General features: G+C 37.0%; 1 pseudogene across 1 annotated transcript; it reads right to left on the reverse strand.

Annotated features, from left to right (window-relative positions):
• Positions 1-250: 250 nt before the first annotated feature.
• On the reverse strand, positions 251-3,775 carry LOC147511100 (protein HOTHEAD-like; annotated as a pseudogene). The gene is made up of 5 exons (XR_015216029.1): positions 3,756-3,775; positions 2,053-2,350; positions 1,625-1,935; positions 1,141-1,530; positions 251-1,043 (listed from the first exon to the last, which is right to left on the reverse strand). The product of XR_015216029.1 is annotated as a protein HOTHEAD-like (transcript).
• Positions 3,776-12,424: the final 8,649 nt, after the last annotated feature.

A 12,424-nucleotide genomic window follows, 5' to 3' on the forward strand; every position in this document is an offset into this window, starting at 1 on the left:
ATCGTTTCAGTAGGAGCTGAGGTAACAATAAATTGCTGCGTCCAAATTCAATATAAAAATGAAGAGCACTAAATCTAATTGTGTTCCAATTCAATAAAAAGGATTATACATCTTATTTAAGTAAAGCTATTATCGCGCGAAATAGAGAAGAAAACAACCGCATGCAACCATATAACAGAACCCAAAATCATGGAAACAAAATAACGAAATACGAAAATCAACATTAATTAACAAAAGAGATACAAGCGAGTGGAAATTATTTCATTCCATTAATAGAGATAAAAACAGTTCGATCTGGCCCATACTAACCAGCCCCCTTTCCAGCCTAAAGTGTCTTCGTCTCTTCGATCAGTCCTGGCCCATACTAACCAGCCCCCTTTCCAGCCTTTCCCTCATAATGGTCAAACCCATATACCTACATCCACTCCAAAAACAATATAATAGTTTCAAAAATACTTGCCTGCCCTTTCCAGCCTTTCCCTCATCATGACAGTAGCTTGAGGATTTGTGCCTGGGGTTTCACTGAAAACTGAACCGTCGACGACGCGGAGTCCATCCACACCCAGAACCCTATGGTTTCGATCCACCACTTTGTCTACATGACACCCTCCATGATAATGCCAAATAGTGATCACTGTATCCTTGCAAAACTGCTTCAAGGACTTGGTGTCATTCGTGTGCTTTGGTATCAGATTCACATTAGCCGTCACGCTCATGTTCAGTATCATATCCATTGTCAACTTGTCATCATTTGTGAGCTTTGCAAAGCATTTTGTGCGCACAATCTTCTCAACCAAGCGAATCCCATCGACACATCGTTTCAAATCGTAGGGATGGGTGAAGTAGTTGAATGTGACGATGGGATTGTCACTGATGTTGGTGTTTTTTAATCTCAGCTCACCAGTTGATAGTGGTCCAGCTATCTTCTCCAGAATAAAACCACCGTTGAATACTTCATGTGGTAAGTCTGGTTTCCTTTTCCTGTAGGCTTGTATGGCTGCTTCTGTCCGTTGCTTTGGAGGGATGGTTGAAAGTTTCCCAATCTGATCATTGTGCAATAACATATAATTTAGTTTATTGATTGAAGTGTTAATTGAAAACCAAGTACCCTTTTCCAGGTTCTAATAAGTAACTACTGACCTCTGCGGACGTAATTCCGTGATGTCTGAATGCTGTCTGATGATTGGCTAAAACCACTACTAGCTTCAATGAAAACACCTAATTTTGTGATCCCCACAGTCCTTATAAGAGACTGCTTTACAGGTTTCTTCGTTGGAATGAAGATAGAGTTTAAGGGATTGTCAGCTAGGCCTTTTCCCACATTTCTGTTGTCTTGGACCACTGGTATTTTCAGTCTCTTGAGGTTTGCTGCAGGTCCAACTCCACTTAAAAGCAGTAGCTGCGGAGAGCCAATTGCTCCAGATGACAGAAAAACCTCACTGTGTTCTTTACTTGAGAGAAAAGCCAAATGCCTCTTACCTTTTTCATCACGGAACTTCACAGCAGCAGTCCTAGGTGGTTTCATCTCGTCTGTAAGTGCAACACAAAGTTAAGTCAGTGCGTGTACTAACTAATTACTAGCAGAAATATAAATAAAAGTTTGTCTTTTTGTGTTGTTTTTTACCTGTACTATTAAAAATGATTTTCTCAACGTTAGCATGAATATAGACGTGTAGGTTATTAGGATTAGCCGAAGCTAGCAGCTCGGCAGCAGTGTGACGGGTACCATCCTCATCAAAGATGGTGCCTCCAACTTTTGTTCCATACTTGTGCTCATAAGAATTTCCATTATCAGGAACTACACCAACTTCAAGGACCCCCCTCCTCACTGCTTCTTGCCAAGGGGCAATATTTGGCTGTTTCACGATCTGCTCTTCAACCCAGGGGTAGGATTGGTTGACGAGTTCAGCATCCCAGCCTGCTTTCTCAATAAAGCTGCAGAAGATCATTTGTAAAGCAAAAAAAGCGTTAGAAATCATGTCCAAACTAAGATTCAAGAAAAGTAAATAAAACAGTTTAAAGATCCCAATATATATATGTTCCGATCCTTACCTTGGGTCTGCCCTCGTGTAGAAACCAGCATTGATGGCAGAACCTCCACCCAAGACCTTGGCCCTTGCATTTATCACACCATCTGTTGATATAAATGTTTGGGAAGCAGAATGTGGCGATGTATCAGCAAGGGATAGGTGAAAGTTCTCAAGTCTTAAGATATTTGGGTTGTTGAAAGGCACACCCCCTCTCTCAAGTAGCAAACGGTGATAGAGTCGCTACTAAAGGACACCCAGCTGTTCCTCCGCCAATGATGATGTAATCATAACGGTTTGAAACAACGAGATTTGCAATGGTTCTTTTTTATTTGTACTCACTGGCAGCTTTAATATTTGGGAAATGCCTCCCATTATCAGAAGCAGAACAAGAAAATTGTACGCTAGAGAGGATGATGAGTATGTAAATGAGAAGGAAAGAGGAAGCCATGGTACGGTGGAGTTGAGACAAGAAGAGAGAGATGGATGGGTTCTTCAGTCTCCAACAAATGAACTCATATTTATAGTGACACATGAGCAGGAATGGGAATCAATGACTTGTGATTTGTGAAGGTTTTAAGGTTTCGTCTCATTAATTGTGTACGGTTGGAGGAGTAGTAGCTAGGGTGTACACATCCACTTTAACTTTTGGTGCTCATCTGATGCATATATGGTCCCCTCCTCCAGGCTTGCTACTGGTGATCAAAATCCACTTATGCATGTCTGATAAATTGGTCGTATTTTTTGGCTCACAAGTAACGAGTTTAATTGGATCATCAGGAATAATCTAAAAAATGTTACAACAATTCTGCAATGTGGAGTTCCACAGTTCCACCCGCTACCATAGACTGTTTGCTTCTGATGACCCTTTAGTCAAAATTTAAATCCAAAACTAGATAAATATCAAACAGGGATAGCTAAAGTTCAAAAGAAAAGGAAAGTAAATTCTATTATTAGAGAATACGTACAGATAGAAGTGCTAAAGCCCAATTTAGCTACATAAGTCACCATTCATATCAACGCCGGTGGTTGGGCATTTGGGCTATATTCACTTTGAACTTCGTGGCGCCAGGCATTTGGTCTTTGGTCTTGTTTCCAACTTAAATCAAAGTCCATTAATACTGAGTAGTTGAGAATACTCTCAGTGACCCACGTCAGCCCCTTTATTTTCTCTGAAAATGACATCATATTTTCCAATAATTCGACATAAAAAAAAGAATTCTATGCTTTTTTTTTGCCGATTTCAATTGTTCTCAACCCAAAATAGATAAAAAAAAAAAAAAAAAAAAAAAAAACACCTTTATTTCTATACTCTCTTTTAATCTTTTATCATCTTCTTCAATGGACTCCTAAACACTCCTCTGCCTTCACTTCGAGTTCTAACACGCCCTCCTTCTTCTCCATCAATAACAACACTTCCATCTTCATCTACACCACCTCATTTTTCAGAAGTAAAAAAAAACCCACCCCGACCTTTACAAAAAAAAAAAAAAAAAACTAGCTTGATAAACAATAAAGCCTTCCTGCCTTGAAATTTCTCATCACAAAGCAACAGCACTCCCAGAATTCCCATTTCTTATATTCATCAAAAAATAAGAACGGTTAAAATATAACCACATTTGCCAAATTATCGTCTAAAGAACTGAAATGAAACCTAAGATCAAGAGGACGCACATTGAGGAAATTCAGCATCTCATCAGTATTCAAATATTCTCACCAAAGGCTTACCTTCTTCTTCTTGCATTCATTAATAAGACATACAAATTGATCTTTTGTAGAACAAATTCTTTCTTCAGGGTCTTCTATCCTTATTTCATTTTCACTTTCCATCTTATCTTCAGCTGGATCACTGGGGTTTTTGGAATATATTGTTTAATTTTATCTTCTGCTAATTTTATTTATACACTAAACTAAGTGAAAAGCATTATTGCTTTGGTTTTCAGGTTGTACTAAAAGCGAATGTTTTTTATTTGTGAAAGACGACAAGTTTTGATAGGAAGTGAGTGAATCGGAAGCCTCGAACATAATAAGTGGCACTCCAAAGGGACTACATGAAGAGGTAAGTCATTCTTCGGCTTCAAAACATGTGATTGAAAATGCAAACCTATCTCATAGTAATAATCATTCTGGAAAATTGAAACAGTTGGCTTCGAACAAATACCATCCATTGCCATTTGAATCAGGGCAAGATGGGAGGTCAGCCAAAGTGCCTAGAACTGAATCCCGTGATGTCGATAGGAGGTCACCCATGCATCCAGTTTATCGATCCCAAAGTAGATAACAGAGATTTCAAGGGTGAAACTAGGGACATATATGCCGAGTCAAGGGTTGAGCCTCAAAGTGGTAAAGGTGTTCAGTTTCCTTTTGCGCCATTCTTGTGAGTAGTTATCAAGGTATGTTGTTGATTTAAGTATGTATGCTTGCTTTGTCTTTAAAAGTTGACTCAGAGCAACTGAAAGAATTGGAAGCAGGGAAACAAGAAGACACCTCTACGCTTTGTGGGACGGGAAGTTGTTGTAACAACACAATGTTTGAATGGATGGTTAGTTATTTTTTGCTTACATGTGTTTTAATTTCTACGGGCTTATATTTGTGTGCAACTGTGCATTCACAAATTCTTAATTTTGGCTTCTTGAGTCTTGCTCTCATCATCATGGTATCTTTATTAATAATATTTTTATAAAGCTTTTTAATGTGTTCTTCACTGTGACCTTAATAACAATCAAAATTTTCATCTGTTGACAACCCAGATTTAGTTTTCTTATTGTGTTCAATATTTTTGAGGTAGAAGTTGAATAGAAGAGGAAGAAATGAGGGTAGAGTGAAGTTGTTGTTGAAGAAGAACGGAGAGAAATGGTTTTTGAGGTTATGGAATTCATTTGGTGTGTGTGTGTGTGAAATGAGTGAACAGTCGAGATCCCGTGAGTAAAAAGTGGGTACTTAAACTTTGCTGACATGGACACCCTCAGAGACCAGGAAAAAGGACTGTTATCTTTATAATGTATCTGTAAGTCCATGCATTTTTTTTTCAAATTTATTTATCTTTTTTACAGTGCGCTGTCTTTTGATTGTAAAAGTTCAACCTGTTTTCTATAGTTGCTGCGTTTATTAGATACGAGTTGGTTTTACCAATTAACTTACTGAACTATGCAAGCACCGCCATATCACTGATGTGATTCATGCTTGCCTAAACCTTTGGGTTGATATATTTATACTTTGATTTATCTTATCAATTGCCTTTCTACCCATTTCTTTTGAGAGAATTTGTTTGGTCAGTCTCCTTTCTATACCAAACTTCGTACGTTTGGGATGTACCTTATATATGAACCTTAGCAAAAAGGAGTCTTTTTTCTAGATCAATGGGTTACCCAAAATAGATAAAAATCTCTTTCTATACTTTTTTTTCAATTTTACAAAACACTCCCAACTCTCCAAAAAAAAATTCATCTCTTCAAACCCTCTCTCTTCAAAATTAAACGAGGTCAAAACGTATGATATGGCTTCCTAGGACAAGGGATTGAATACTGAGTAGTTGAGAATGCTCCCAATGACCCACGTCAGCCCCTCTTTTTTCTCTGAGACTGACACACCAGATTTTACATAAAAAAAAGGAATTCTACGCCCTTTTTCAATTGTTCGTAGCCCAAAATAGATAAAAACCTCTTTCTATATATTTTTTTTCAATTCTACAAAACACTCCCAACTCTCCAAAAAAAAAAATCATCTCTCCAAACCCTCTCTCTTATTCTTCTCTTCTTCCAAAATTAAACGAGGTAAAAAATGATGGTGTAGCTTACAGGAGATGACATTCTAGGTCATCGACTCATCATCTTATTAAGTCCCTGATGTAAGTACCCCGCCCCTTCATCATAACATATTTATAAAACAATAAAAAACAAAGGTCACTTAGATTGAAAGGTTTTCAATTAGCTCTCTCTTTAAAAGATCTCTGTGACGAAGTCCCTGATGTAAGTACCCCACCCCTTCATCATAACATATTTATAAATGCTACATGGTTTGATAATTTTTTTGTTCTTATTATATGGTGATCATGTGGTATGTATAGGCTAAGGTGGAGATTGTTGTTAGAGAAGGTGATCAAGATGGTAGAACTATTGCGTCTACAATTAGCGAGGTTAGCACATCTGATTTGGTTCTAGGTCTCCATGATCAAAGTTTTTTACATAGGTAAGTCAATTTGGAGTGTTCTGAGTTTCATTTTTGTGTTTGTTGAATGAATCATCACTAATTAGGACGTTTTAATGTTTGATTTAATATGTTCCCTTTTTTTTCCCCCACGATTACAATTTCTATTGATTCGTGACCAAAGCCTTTTAATGCTTCGAGCTGAGCATTATTGGTTCTTATTGAATGTGATGTGAAACCTATATATAGGAAGGAGAAGGGTATCGAAGTCAAGTCAATCGATATTACTAAGAGGATGTACACAACTGCACATGCATGTCACTAATGGTTCGACCCATTAATTTAGAATCTTCACAGAAAAAATATGCATTTGTCAATTCTAATTTACGAGAGAATTACCAATAACATTAGTGAAAGTCGTTTATGGAACTAGGCTTTTATTTTTATTCCTTAATTTATTCTTTGCAAAAGCAAACACCAAACGGATCGAGTTTATACTCACTCATATCCTCTTCTGGTGTTACATTCTTCTGGGGTGAAAAACTCAGTAAAGGATGTTTCTCACATTTCATACATGTTATTGATGATGATGATAATGATGTGATTTTTAGTTCCTTAATTTTTAAGGATGTATACTTTTAGTAGTCGGGGAAGAGAAGGATTGTTTGACACCTCGGGCAAGGGATGGGGTTATTTCCTAGTACTTCAGTTAGGGCTTATATAGAGAGTGGTAGAAGTCTGTCTGTTTTAGGATGTAGTGATGGTCAGTTTCAACTTTCAGGGAATGGGGTGGGTAAAAAGGCACCCTCTAGCTCCACATTCAGTGACTTTCCCTTAGGGTCACAGACCAACACGGCTGCCCCAGAAATACACTCAATCTATAGATGACTTTGCATGCCTAGCTAGGAACGAATAAGGTCTTGGTCTAGGAATATAAAGGGTTTGAATAGGGTGATCGAGGGAAGTGGTTTGGAGGATTTGGAGAAGTTTAGTTTTTGACTAAGTTTATTTTCAAGTATAGCTTTGAAATGTTTTGACAAGGAGAGCAAGAGTTGTGTCGGGAAGGATGCTCTCAAGTTCTCAGAGAAGTTTGTTGTGAGGCGTATGTCTGCCTTGGATTGTTGTTCTAAGCATCTCAAGACGCCTCATCGACTACCATTATAAGCACATCATGGCTTAGTTTGCCCAAGTGATTTTCTCACTCTTTCGGAAGATATAACATTTCCGTTATAAGTACATCTATAGCATTCATAATTATGGCCGGGGCAGTGTTTTTTGATGTTACAGAAGTTAGTATTTGTTTTGTGCTTATAATTATGGCTGGGTCAATGTTTTTTGATGTTACAGAAGTTAGTATTTGTTTAGTATGATCTTATAAGTCAGCTACTGCGCCCAAAGTTTGGAGACTTTCTGGTTTATGGAACCATAGGAAGCAACCCAGTTCCTGGCTTACCAATGTTGGGTACTATTAGGCATGTTTACAAGGTTGAGAATTTGAATGTTGATACAAAAGTTTTTGCTCTCATTGCAAATCCAGTTGGTCACAGCAAAGGACCTCTTTTACACAATCCCGTGTTCCATCATGCTGTATAATGGGATTTATGTTCCTTTCCGTGTTGATAGTATGGAGTTCTTTAGAATTTATTCCCAACCTGACTTTGTAGGCTTCAGGTACGTATTCTTTGTCTCTTTTTATTCCTTTTTTAAAGTGTTCTTGACCACAGAGTCCAACATCTTAGGATGGCACAGACGGATAACTGTAAGCCAAAAATATACAGGAAAAAGGTCTTGGCATATTATATTTCTTTTAATAGTACAATTACAGTTGTTAATTGTCTGTAGTTGATTTCCATTTATTTCAGGTATGTAAAATCTTCCATCTGAATTGCGTTGCTAGCAATATTTGTACACTTCAGGTATGCTACTTCCAAGCTTCCACCATGGTGGTTTTAATCACCAATTTTGTAACATGCCACTACCAAACTTATTTGCTCTAAAAATATTAATTCATTATGCATTACTGATTCGATTGCTTAGGTGGAAGATACATCGAGGTTCTGATAATTCATTTATAACTTATGTGGATTATATACATGATTATATTGTTTGATTTGATATGTCATTTTCAGCTGATCTCAGACTACATTCTAAACAAAATGTGGGTACAATATGCTATACATTAAGTTACAAACTACTTAAATATGCATTTTCATTGTGGCTGCTACATGTTGTAATGTCGTATTAATCATATATATTTTTCATTTCTTGAACAGATGTTGTTGGGATACTGCTTCCAGTGTTAAGAAAAGGGATATTTTTCTTCAAGATGAAAGGTATGAAATTTGTAATTTTCTGCTTTGCTTCTTTCAATAATTGTTATAAACAATGCAGCTTATTGGTTAGATTTGTTTATATTTAAGTTCATATGCTTTGTAGAACATCAACTTAGATTCTCTCAATTGTAAGAGTGCAACTGCACCCTGATATTTCTCTGTTAGACATCCACTTAAATCCGACCAAGAAATATGTAGCAACTGATTTGCTAATGTAAATTTCTTGGTGATAACATTAAAAAGCTAAGACCCAAATCAGGGCTTGCCTGAATTCCCATGTTTCAAACCCTGATATTTTTCCATTAAACATCCTTTTAAATCAGAACATGAACAAGAAACATGGGCTTTTTAAAAAATTTTGCTGATGTGGCTCAATATGAGCATCGTGCACTATCACATATTAATATAATAGGATTAGTAAATAAACTGAATAGGGTTGTTTTTCTGTCCCACAGATTTGGTTTTCTAGCTTGGTTGTTTATATATGTCTTTTATTTTGTGTAAACATTCATGTTGACCTTGAACATATGATGGCTCTGAATCCACCAGATGAAGAATTGAAACTGATCAAACGAATGCAACCAAGTTCCACCAAAGTCAGGCTACTGGAGGGCACTATGACAAAGTAAACTTGAATTAACTTCATTTTGATTCGTCTCTAAGCTATGAGTTCAAGATTTTCAATTGGAAGGTGTTGGTTTTGCAGTTTAAAGAAGAGAATGAACTCCGGAGACAGATGAATATTATATTGCAGAACTCACTTATAACACTCCGTGTTTTTATTATTTTATTTTCCTAATAATAATAATAATAAAGAAAATAATAATGAAAATAGATAAAATGGATAGATGATAACTATCAGATACGGATAAAAGCCCGTAGGTAAATGGATAAGTGTTGTCCTTGTTTTTCGGGGAGTTTTCTCACGTAGAGTTTTTGGAAAAAGAACACAGCGAGGGTTTTTAGAAAAAAAAATGGGAGTTTTACTGAAGGAAGGAAAGGAAGGTTTTTCCTGGTAGCTGGTTGATAATGGAGAGCTACAGGTGAGTAGAGTTAACTCTCACCACTACTAGAACTATGATTTTAAGCCTATTTAGAATTTATGAAATTTATTGTCCATATAAAACTGTTATTGTGAGTATTTTAGTTTTCTTTTTCTCGTGATATCCTTTATATACAGGTTTATTCGAGATAACAGTTTTTACGGGAGTATAACAGTTTTCGAGAGTACGATGTTTTCTATGATTTTTCCCTGTTCGTTCTCGGTCCATGATTTGTTCTATTTTTTTTTTGTATTAGTAAAGTCGGTTATAATTTAGGCTGTTGGGAGTTTAAATGACAGAGCATCAATGGCGGCCGACAAGAACATGAGTTTTATTTAAGAAAAACTTTCTTTGTTGGTGGTGTGGGTTAGGTAGTGGGATTTCGATTGGTGGTGGTGGAGGTTTTCGTGGGTGTTGTCGAAGCTTTTAGAGGCGTCAATGGCGCACGCCCATCCTCCGATAATTTTAGTTTGAACCGTTAGTATTAGATTTTCTTGTGTTATGATGTTGGTCGAACTCGTGATGTTTTATATTTAATGTGTCGGGCTTGAATGGATGGTTTGGTGGTGGTTGTGGGTGGACATGGGTGGTGTTGACGCTTGAAGGTCCAAGAATGGCGCCAAAACGCGTTTTTGAAGAGTGATGACATTGGAGTTGGGTGGTATTGGCGTGTTGGGTTTTTGGGGAGGATTCAAATCATTTGGAATGGAAGAAGGATGTGGATGGGGTTGTTGAAAGGTTGGGAAGCCATTAATGGCGATCCGAATTGAACTAGATCTAGTTTTGGGTAAATCTAGATTTAAGCATTTGAGGTTTTCGGTGTTAATTAAAGTAGTGGGTTTTGTGTATAGAGTCGAACCGACTTGATGAAATGGGAGATGGTGGTGGCCGGAAATTGGGGAACTGGTGGTGGTGGAGAACTGTTGGAGAAGATGACGATTTGGGCTTGGGCTGGGGTCGGTTTTCTTTTGGGCCAAAACCCTTATTGTTAGCTGGGCCGAAATGTTTAAGTTCTTTGGGCCAAGTTCTATTTCTTGTTGGGCCCGATTTTATCTTATTTGTGGACTAGTTTAAATTAAAGTTTTTGGGCCGGTTTCAGTTAAATTTTTGGACCGAACCACTTAACTGTTTTGGGCCAGTTTCTAATATTGCTTGGGGCCAGTCCATAGGACTTAAAATAGATCTAATTGGGTCTTTAAATGTTTAGACTTTCGGGTTCTAAGGCTTGGGGTTTGGGCTCGGCCAGTTGGGTCCGAATCATTACCTTAGTCATGAGCCTATGAGCCATGCACTTTGACCTTAGACATGAACCATGGCTATGACCCTGAATCTGTTGAACTTGGAAACGACAGTTTGACTTCGACTATGATGGTTGACTTTGATTTTGACCAGGGTTGACTTTGACCGAGTTGATTGCTGACTGTGGTTGACTTTGACCGATTAACAAATTTGACCTTTTAACTCGGATTATGATTTGTGTTATTAAGATAGGTCTAGGGCTATTAGCATACTTGACTTTAGGCTAAGACCTCTATATATACGTGTGTATGTGTATTAACTACTATGTGATTTTGCAGTATTTTATGATATGCAACGTTATGACACTTAGAGATCCATGAAATTAATAACGCGTAAATCAAAAATACATTTATCAAGATACTCCTTTGTTCTCTGAAATGATATATACAATAAAGTTCAATAATGCGTAAACAAATTTACCACCTCTTTTAGAACTCTCCACGTCTAAAGTTTTAGAATTGAGTTTTATGACTATTGATGTCATATGTTAGGAGGGCATTTATTGAATGTGTCATAAATGGCCGTTAAGCGTTATCTATGGGTATTCTATGAATGGTATTCATATGAATGAATGTGCCATGAATGACCAGATTGTTTGGACTATCCTAGATAGGAACTAAGGTATTCGCCTTGCGGGTTAGTTGTATTCCTTGAGTGTACGGGAATGTAAGGTTGGGTATTCCTTGAATGTGGCGGGAATGACCTAAGGTACATAGGTTGTGAAATGGGTGTATAAGAAAAGTAATTGATTAATTGATAAGAGAAATGGATTTGTTTATACGAGTGTGCTTGGGTTTACCTTTGAATACATATAGAATATCTACATATGTTATATATACAAGTTCTAACTTTCTTTTGCAGGAGGGTAGGACTTAATAATATTTTGTGCAGGGACGCGGTCCTACCCTTATACAGCGGCGGATATCGGTAAGTGTAATTCAATTATTTAGATATTAAAAGGAGTTATTAGAATGAGTTAATACAATGGAAGTTAATAAAATGGAAGTTTTGCTTGGGAAGAAACTATGCCGGTTGAGATGACGGAACTAACTGTCTTCCAAGCTGAGAATGATTAGGTTATGATAGATTTAAAGTGTTAGTTGGATAAGTAAAGTTTGAAATGTTTATATGTAGTTAGTCTACTCATACCAGCAAATTCAATTTGCTGACCCATGTTTGCTTTGTTTTGGCAACGTGGGTGTGTTCTTGGGAACATAGGTGGAAGGCAGTGGAACCGCGGCGTGTGATTGGGATTCGTGCCTGGAGCAGTCCGTTAGTTTTCTTTTAGGTCTGATTCTTTATTGGAAGAATGTAATAACGTAGTTTACCTTTTTCATGGCATGAGAACATGGTAGTGAGGAATTTTATATTGAGAGTTTGTTTGATGTTTTATTTGGATGGATGATATCTTAATAAAGAAATGGCGGATAATTATTGGGATTATTTTAATTTAAGTTGTTTCTTTTATGACATGGCTATTAGGGTTTGTATGTGTAGTATCCTCCGTCATAGTCTGGGTTTTTAAACAAGTGAACCTAGTGATGTTTGAGATATTTATATTTCAAATATTCACTTT

Source organism: Coptis chinensis, chromosome 3 (assembly GCF_015680905.1).
Source record: "Coptis chinensis isolate HL-2020 chromosome 3, ASM1568090v1, whole genome shotgun sequence".
Taxonomy (NCBI): Eukaryota; Viridiplantae; Streptophyta; class Magnoliopsida; order Ranunculales; family Ranunculaceae; genus Coptis; species Coptis chinensis.